Below are 8438 nucleotides of genomic sequence, written 5' to 3'. Positions count from 1 at the left end.
CGGCATCGGTGATCCATCGGTTTCTGGGCACGATTTTTCAGGCCCCCCTGAGTGACTTGGGGCCAGGGTACCTGAAGGACCCTCTCCTCCTGCACTGTCCAGTTTGGAGAGCCAGTTTGGTGTAGTGGTTAAGTGTGCAGACTCTGATCTGGGAGAACTGGGTTTGATTCCCCACTCCTCCACTTGCACCTGCTGATGTGACCTTGGGTCAGTCACAAGCTCTGGCACAGCTGTCCTTGAAAAAGAGCAGTTTGTGTCAGAGTTCTCTCAGCCCCACCCACCTCACAGGGGGTCTGTTGTGGGGAGAGGAAGGGAAAGGAGTTTGTAAGCTGCTCTGAGACTCCAAGTGAAGGGCGGGGTATAAATCCAATCTCTTCTTCTTCTTCTGTCCAGCCCGCCGGTTAAAGTCCGCCTCTCAAGCCCTGTTCTCTGGGCGACCCTGCCTTCAGAGGTGCGGTCGGGGGCAATTAGAGACAGGGTATTTTCTGTGATGGCACCTCACCTCTGGAATGCCCTCCCCCTTGACGCTTACCTGGTGCCTACTTTGCTATATTTTTAAGGAGCCAGGCCAAAATACATCTTTTTACCCAGGCTTTTGATTAGATGGTTCATCTTACCAACTTTTCAAATAGTCTGCTTCTGTTATAGGGATAGGTTTTTTAATGCTCTTTATGTCCAGTGGCTTGTTTTTATAGTGTTGGGGTTTTTTTTTGGGGGGGCAGCATGGTATAGCCTGACCTCATCAGACCTCAGAAGTTAAGCAGGGTCAGTCCTTGGAAGGGGGACCTCCAAGGAAGACTCTGCAGAGGAAGGCCATGGCAAACCACCTCTGCTTCTCGCTTGCCTTGAAAGTCCCTTGCTGGAATCACCATGAGTTGTTTGCGACTTCTTGGCACTTTAAACACACACACACACACACAGAGTGTTTTAATTGTAAACAATCTTGAGCAGGACTCTGAGGAGGCGCCATAGAAATATCCTCAATAAATAAATATTAATCTCTTTAAGAGAAAAGAAAGGTGGATGGAGCAGGAGAAAGCAGAAAAAACTAGATGGCCAGGAAATGAAAGACACATGCGGTGACAAGGGAGCATTGCTTGACAGTGAGGTTACACAAGTGAGTATTTTTGAAATTAGGATAACTGAAGATATCTCCATCTACGGCATGCCTGCATTCTGCTGAGTCATTTCTTGTTCCCAGACTTTCTAATGTTACTTCTGCCACACGAGATAAAAAGAAAGTGTGACATTAGCCATCTTCATTTTCACAAATAAAATATGTTTTAGGAAGGAAAAAAATGTTAGGAAGAAAAAAAAATCGAAGTCAGGATACTTTCCTTTCTGACTTTCCCACAGCTGCTGTTGTGCTGTTAGCACATCAACAACTTGTGACCAAACTCAGCTGCTGACATTTTGGGGGAAGTCTTTTTAGTGCAAGTGCCTTTGATAATGTGGCACATATGCCATGGTTTTGCTGTCCTGTCAGTTCACAGAAAATCTTCCAGTCAGTGATGAAATGTACCAAACTAAAAGAATCAGTAAAAAATGTGGGGGTTGGGATGGGATGTCAACCAAAAATGACATGCTGATATTATCCTGTCTCCTGGTATTTAACACCTCAAAATATAAGTACTGAGTTTCTTTTTTTTACAGCATCTTGTTAATTTTCTGCACCTTTAGATTATTTGAGTGTGTGTTGGGGGGGGGGGCTTCTGGATGTTCCCCTTTTTGGTTGCAGCTGTTTGCGTATGCAGTAAAGACTGGTATAGGAAAACTGTGGAGAGCATGAGCTGTGAGCCACAATGTATCTTTTTCAAGTCTCACCCCAGTCATGGATCCAGTAGTAGAACAAAATTTGAGTCCAGTGGTACCTTGAAGACCAACAAGTTTAATTCTGGGTATAAGCTTTCATGTGGAGGCACTTTGGGGGGTCCACCCTGAACATTAAAAAGTGCATGCACATGAAAGCTTATATCCAGAATTAAACTTGTTGGCCATAAACCTGCCACTGGATGCAAACTTTCTTCTGTTGCTTCAGACCAACACAGCTTGCCACCTGAATGGATTCAGTAGGTTTCCTTACAGCCAGAACAGCCTGTTACATGAAAGACCAGTAACTGGATTCCCCTCCCCAGCACTTCCTTGAACATTAAAAAGTAACCCTGGGAAGGGCTTGGATCAGGGCTATGATGACAAGGGAGAAGAGTTAACCCCTCTCTCTGTGTCTCTCTGTGACATCTCCTGATATTTGTCTTATTTAAAATAATTAAAAGGCCTCCTTTCTCTCAGGCAATGGGGGTCCAAGGGAAGTGACAGAAATAAGAACATTTGAACCACAGACTGCAAGAACATCAAACAATTACAGCAGCATGCAGAACTTTCACCAGCCCCCGCCCCCAGATTCCTAACAGATCATAACAATGATCTTGTGGCCCCAAAAAGCCCGGGAAGAGTTCAGACTGAACTGAAGGCACTTACAAATATACAAGTGTTGAAATCTTCCTTCGTCCATCTGGGAGAAAGTCCATCCTGGTTACTGAGAAAGCCTGTGATTGGACAGTGGTGGGATGCACTCTCCATCCCTGATCCCCCACTAAGCTGTCATTAGCTATGCTCAGAAGCAAAAAAGATTGATTCCTGTGTTGTCTCTGTCTTTCCCCCCTACTGGTGCTAATCATTCAGGGAGGCAATTATTGTCAGGGAAGTGGCACAAGGAGCAGGGGAAACGGTTAGTGCCTTCCCTTCATTCGCAGGGCACCTCCATTCTAATCGTGCATGAATTTGGCTGCCTTTAGTATTAAAGAAAAAAAATGAGGGGTTCAACCCTGGATCTCCCGTACAATAGTCACATGTGCCTCACTTCTTTGAGCAGAGAAGAGGAGGAGGAGATTGGATTTATCCCTCACCCTTCACTCAGAGTGGCTTACAAACTCCTTTCCCTTCCCCTCCCCACAACAGACACCCTGTGAGATAGGTCGGGCTGAGAGAGCTCTTTCCAGAACTGTTCTTGAGAGAACAGCTCTGACAGAACTGTGGCTTGCCCAAGGTCATCCAGCAGCTGAATGTGGAGGAGTGGGGAATCAAACCCGATTCTCCCAGATTAGAATCCGTGCTCCTAACCACTACATCAGACTGGGTTCCAGGGTGGATTCCCTTTGGAAGAGAGAGCACGGGAAGCTCTTTTTTCAAACATTTGTAAAATCATTAAGAGAAGAATGCTGATGGACTGATAACAGCTAACGTGGCGCGGTTCCTGGCTAAGGTGGCTGCTCTCAAGAAGCATTGAAAATTCCAGCACTTCTGAAAACTTCGACACCAACTTTTAATCTTTGGATGATTATAGTTAGTTGGTTCCGCCCCAAGTGTAGTTAGGTAATTTTTAATCTCTGGGCTCAGCCTGGGTTTTATGTGACTGTGATTATGTACCTTGACACATTTATGTCTATTTTATGTACCTATTTTATCCCCCTTTGGTATCCTCTTGGTCAAGACTTCGGTCATATAGACCTGTAATAAATTGAATTGAATTGAAGAGAAGAAGATTGCTATGTATTTGCAAAAATGAAAAAAAAATGTCACCAAATGGGGGAGAAGGGAGAAAGAACTCTTTAATTGAAAAAAAACCCAACCAGCTAGGTTTAAAACCATCAAATTACTTTTTCTAGAGTAGTCCAATCGTTTTCAATAGAACTGTTCCAGGATTCCTGCCCATATTGAATTGTCAGAAGATTCCATTCAGTGTACAAATGTGCATCCCAAGTTTATTGAAAGCGTCATAAATGACACACAGCATTGCATCAGACAAAAACAACACAACTCCTTTGAAAACTCACAAAAAGCTTTTACCTCCTGCTAGAATATCAAACAGCAAACAACATGCTTCAAAACAAATATGGCTGTTGTGAATGTAGATGAGCCCTTTATCTCTGGACTGTGATGCCTATATGGCAACTTGCAAAGCAAAAGACATCCTCATAGAGTCCAAAACTTTTTTTTAAAATGGAGGGAGACCCTAAAAATGTAGCAGAAGCATTTCCGCACACTGGTTTCAATCCTCTAGTTTGTGCAGAAATGATTCCACTAGATTCATAGAGTGTTATTTGGAAAGACTGCTTCCAGGTCACTTCATAACTTTTCGGACTTTTTCCAGCTCTTCTATGGGTTTCCACTTCTGGTTGATTGTTACCAGCTACCAAATATTTGGAGACAAAAAAGACAAAAAAACAGAATATTAAAAAATCACAGCCACCAAAGAATAAAATACTAAAGTGCTAGGTATATCAACACCTCCTGCCCGCTTCCAGTTTTGATTATGTATCGTATCCTTTCATTGCGTGGGAAGGTACAGTGTATTCTAATCATCCTATGTATGATTCAGCTGAAGTTCAGCATTTCCAGGTTTTACTAAGAGGAGAGAGATTAACTCATGCTTAGAAGTGCTTTACTTTGTCTGGCTCATGGTGTAACCTTTAAAACTGCTTTATAAATTGGAGGGACAGGGCAAGCCCGTGTTTATGAATGGAGTCCTGTCTTGGTCTTCTTTGAACAGAGAAGTGACTTTGACGTTTTGTAAGTGATCAATAACCATATTTTCGCAGTGAAAACAGTCTGAACATCTCAAAATAAAAAGCCTTCATAAACCCTGTACCAAAAACACTTTGGTTCTCAAGAGCTGTGTCCGGCTCTTAAGATTTCTTTGCTGACACATACAAGGCTTTCGAAGTCAGACTACATCATCTATCAACACACTTTAATCAGGCTTGGCTACTCTTTCTATAACCAGCTCCTGCCCCGGGAACTGCAGAATTATTTCTGGGATGTGAGTGCAACACGTTGCTAAATAGTTCCAAAACCATAGATATTTTAGTTTAATGCTGATCGGCTCCTATACATTGGTGTTCTCCCAATTACTTTATTTCTTAGCTAATATTCAGAACTGTTCGTGTCTCTGGAAAAAAACACAGAAGGGCCAGTGGAGTCCCGGGGTTAGAGTGTCAAATCTGGGTCTACCATGGAAGCACACTGGGTGACCTTGACGCAGTCACACATTCTTAGCATAACCTACCTCACAGGGATGTTCCCTCTAAGCTGAGTTAGTGTGAGCTAGCTCAGTTTTTTAGCCTCTGGCTCACACATTTTGTCTTAGCTCAGGAAGGATGGCTCCAGAGCAAACAAATTTATGCAGTAGCCAAATCGCTCGCTCACAACTTTAATGCCAGTAGCTCACAAAGCAGAATTTTTGCTCACAAGATTCCACAGCTTAGAGGGAGCATTGCTCACAGGGATTTTGTTGTGAGAAAAGGGAGCATTGCTCACAGGGATTTTGTTGTTGTGAGAATAAAGTTGAGAACAATGTAACCTGTTTCGTTCCCCACTGGGTAGAAAGGCAGGGTTTAAATGAATAAATAAACCAAGGATTTATTACTCCGTAATTATTGCTTTCTTGGCTAAGTGCTTCCATTACCTTCTGGGGTTTGGAAGGATCCACATGTTCCCATGGTTCTGGATTGCCCTTTTTGTTTATACTAAAAATAAAATATTATATTTATTACAGGAGATATAAAACATCTGGGCTAAAGAGCAAAGTTTTTTTAAAATTCTGCTTTACATTTTTGCAAAACTGGATACCGTAGCCTAAACATATCTATATTGAAGTACGTCGTATTGATTTCAGTAGAAGTGATTTCTTATTTCCAAGAAAGCCTATGTAACAAAAGTAAAAGAAATTACTTAACAATGTATTGCTTTCTGAGAGACCAGAATAGTATTTCTCAGCATATCATTGAACTTTAGGATAGACACATGGATTTAATGTTAAGGAACAAAGCACAAATAAAACACCTTAAAGATGTTTGTAGAAAAGAAAACGAAAGCAGTGCTGTATACTATTGACTGGAACTATGTATGTTTTAGTAAAATACAGTTTAGTCAACGTATTTTAAAATCCCCCTGATTTCAGTGGGAGAGCCTGGAGTGTATTTGTCACTCTCCCACTTAGGGGCTAGGTTGAGTCCCTAATTTTCATTATAACATAGAAGCTAAAAATATTCAAACAGTAAATGTTTCTAAAGTATAATTAAAAACTCTGGGCCAGAGTCTGCCCCCCCCCCCCTGCATTCAAGGATAATTTTAAACACTTTTAAACTCGGTTTGCATCTTGGGGAACATCCTAGGCTAATGTTTTGCCCCATATTCTCAAATCCATCCTAGCACTACGTATCCAACCCCCAGCAATTCCTTCTCCCCAGACTGTTTCCTAAATCCAGTCTTGTTCAGCAAAACAAAACAAAGGGGGCCTTTAGCAGCTGGTTCAACACAGGTTTAAAACATTTTTTTTTTGCTTACACCACATCACTTTTGTTGATGGCATGCCATGAAGAATACATTGCCCAGAGTCCGGCAAAAGTAATAAATCCAAACAGAGGAATAAGCTGCAAGAGACAAGGAAGTCAGTTTCCTTAGTATGGTGGTCTCTCTGACAAATCCTGGGAGATGCATTAAACCATCCCTTAAAGTTACAGTCCATCCCTCCTCAAAAGAAAGATATGAATAAAGGGAAGGATGAGCATCTCCATCCTCCCCCTGGCTTGCATCCTCTGGATGCAGAGGAAAGACTGATAACACAGACTCCAATCTATCCACCTCTGCATTTCTTCTTGGGTAAAGAACTTACTTCTTTTTGTTTCATTAAAATCTGGAAGAAACTCCGATTTGCCATGGCAGAAGCAGGTGTGAATCTGGGAAGAAAAACCAGGTCCCAGAGTTATTATCAGTTATTATGGCTGGAAGCATCCCAGGTAGCACTCAGGGGAAAGAGACCAACACCCTTGGAGACCTTCTATCTCCATGACTCCTGCTTCCCGGGATTTACTGAGAACATTCTAAATTCAACCCCCCCTCCCCCCCAAACCAAGAACCTTGCTGTCTGGACCTGCCAGTGGGTTCAGAAGGAGCCCAGCTAACACACAAGGGAAGGAAGAGAGGGCTGGATGCGTCCCAAATCACATAGCCCCAACACAACACCCTGCACAGAAACTGCACTGGGGACCTGCAAATGTGTCCTGGGCAAAGTGGGGCTACCTTGCAGGCTAGTGGTGCTGAGTACTGGGGGCCTTTGGAGACAGGCTAAAATTGGCTTGTGGTTTAACACATTTTCAATTTCATACCTCAGTTTTGGAGAGAGAGAAAAGTAATGTCTCTGAGCATGTCTGGAGTGCCTTTCCCGCACGGGCAAAGGATGCCTAGGGCAGAGATGGATTGATTGGGGGGCAGGGTTGACTCACCCACATTGGGGGGCAGGGTTGCCTCACACCAGGGGCTTCAAGGCATTTATGGAATTCATTTTCCATCCCATGTAACAGGTGGGGTTGCCAAGTTGGGGAGTACCTGGAGACTTGGGGCGTGGAGCCTAGGAAGGGCAGGGCTTGGGGCATAACCCCATAGAGCAGAGGTGTCGAATTCATTTGTTATGAGGGCCAGATCTGACATAAATGTCACTTGGTTGTGCCGGGCCATGCCTGCCAAAAACCTTAACGCTGGGCACCAGAGATATAAACTTTATAAAGGACAGCAACTGGTAAGCTCCGAGTTGGTGTATCCTCACTGCAAGGCCCCATGGGCTGGGAGGGGGGTACAGAGGAAAACCCATATGGGTGGACGGAGTCCTAGCAGTGCAGTGCTGGGCAGACGCTCCCATGCCCTGACAGATGATTGTCCACACCCCCGTGTGCAAATGCTGACCCTGCAGCCATCCGGGAACAGCATCCCCAGAGCTGCAGGCAGAGTGGAGAGGTATGAATGCGGCTGCAGTGGCTCCCAGTTTACTAGTCCCTGAAGTGAGGGGGTTCTTCTTGACTGCTGCGGACGAGGTTGTTCTGTTGTGCTGAAGCCACATTTGGAGTGGCTTTGACCGCTCACCTCTGAGCAGCCTCCTGTCCCCTCCCTTGCACCAGTTGTTTGCGGGCCACATAACAGCCATGGATGGGTCGGTTCTGGCCCCCGGGCCTTATGTTTGACACCCCTGCCATAGAGTCTACCGTCCAAAGCAGCCATTTTCTCCAGAGGAACTGGTCTCTGTCATCTGAAGATCTTCAGCCCCCACCTGGAGGCTGGCAACCCTAATTTAATGGTCTATCTGAACGGCTGCCTTTCACTCAGGATTTAGTTTCATCCATATTAAAGGCTTGAAAAGAAGCTGCTGATCATAATTAAAAACTGTTCCTGAGCGTGTGCCCCTCAATGAATAATTATTTTAGTCCCATTTTTAACCCTGCCTTTGCTTCTTTTTCTACCACCACCACGTGGGGTGAGAAAACGACCCCTTTAAGTGGACCTCTTTAACGACTCCCCAACTTTCTATCCCTTCGAGGTATAAAAGGCCTGACTTAAAAGAGGATGCCGTTGAGCAGTAACATGAAAATGGGTCAGGTCTTGCTTCT

General features: G+C 44.1%; 1 protein-coding gene across 1 annotated transcript in view; it reads right to left on the bottom strand.

The window, feature by feature from the left end:
* Positions 1 to 6926, bottom strand: part of LOC107124465 (chromosome unknown open reading frame, human C15orf48) — an 11877-nt gene extending 4951 nt beyond the window's left edge. Inside the window, exon 1 of the mRNA XM_015427935.1 lies at positions 6918 to 6926. The gene's annotated coding sequence lies outside the window, so the exon portion shown is untranslated. The remainder of the gene's footprint in view (positions 1 to 6917) is intronic.
* Between the last annotated feature and the right edge of the window lie 1512 nt (positions 6927 to 8438).

The sequence above is a fragment of the Gekko japonicus genome, unplaced genomic scaffold (genome assembly GCF_001447785.1).
Source record: "Gekko japonicus isolate JY-2015 unplaced genomic scaffold, Gekko_japonicus_V1.1 scaffold772, whole genome shotgun sequence".
NCBI classification, from domain to species: domain Eukaryota; kingdom Metazoa; phylum Chordata; class Lepidosauria; order Squamata; family Gekkonidae; genus Gekko; species Gekko japonicus.
The sequence above is the reverse complement of the archived record's forward strand: the minus strand, read 5'-3'. Positions and strand labels throughout refer to the sequence as shown.